The sequence below is a fragment of the Chiloscyllium plagiosum genome, unplaced genomic scaffold, assembly GCF_004010195.1.
Source record: "Chiloscyllium plagiosum isolate BGI_BamShark_2017 unplaced genomic scaffold, ASM401019v2 scaf_11148, whole genome shotgun sequence".
In the NCBI taxonomy this organism is placed as follows: domain Eukaryota; kingdom Metazoa; phylum Chordata; class Chondrichthyes; order Orectolobiformes; family Hemiscylliidae; genus Chiloscyllium; species Chiloscyllium plagiosum.
The window spans coordinates 14,441-15,616 of NW_025211549.1; positions in this window are offsets into that span (position 1 = coordinate 14,441).

The following is a 1,176-nucleotide window of genomic DNA, read 5'->3' on the forward strand; positions in this document are numbered from 1 at the left end:
AAAAAATTTTATTAAACAATTATAAAAGTGTTTACAGAAAAACAGTTAACATTTACAGCTGTATACAACAGCAATTTTACAAGGGAGAGGAGCAGCAAAGCTAGGTCCCAAACCCGACCGTTCAACCAGTTTACAGGGAAATGAGGACAAGCCCCATATCCCAGTTTCAAACATGACAAGACAGCAACAACGACATTTGTATGTAAAAAGACAATCGAATTGCATAAAAAAAAACAGTGCATACAAAACAGACCCAGCTAGCCCCCGCCCCTCCCACCTTCCGGCCACTCGAAGGCAGCCTGCCCCTACGCACCTTCCGGCTCTCGGTCCACATAATGCCCCTTCCAGTTCTCGGTCCGCCCTGACACAGCTTTCAACCACCTCTAGGACAGCCAGCCCCGGTACCTGCCCAGGGTGACAGCGGTTAGGACGGCCTACCCACCTTCCGGCTTCACTAACCGCCCTCAGCACCTTTCGGCCACCTCGAGGACAGCCCGCCCCGGTACCTTCCTGGGGTTCCCCTGCTTCTTTTTAAAAAAATTTTATTAAACAATTATAAAAGTGTTTACAGAAAAACAGTTAACATTTACAGCTGTATACAACAGCAATTTTACAAGGGAGAGGAACAGCAAAGCTAGGCCCCAAACCATACCGTTCAACCAGTTTACAGGGAGATGATGACAAACCTCAAATCCCAGTTTCAAATATGAAAAGACAGCAACAATGACATTTATACATAAGACAATCCTGTTACATAAAAAAGTGCAGACAATACAGACCCAGCTAGCCCCTTCACTTCCCACCTTCCGAACATTCTAACGCAGCCCGCCCCTACGCACCGTCCGGCTCTCGGTCCATCCCATGCCCTTCCAGTTCTCAGTCCACCCTGACACACCTTTCGACCACCTCTAGGACAGCCAGCTCCAGTACCTACCGGGGTGACAGCGGTCAGGACGGCCTACCCACCTTCCGGCTTCACTAACCGCACACAGCACCCTTCGGCCACCTCGAGGACAGCCTGCCCCGGTACCTGCCTGGGGTTCCCCTGGTTCTATTTTTTTTTTCTTTTTTTTTTATAGAGTTAATCTCCTGTTTATTTTTTTTCAAACCTATTTATTTATTTATTTATTTATTTATTTATTTATTTAAATTTAACCCCCACACTACCACCTAAGT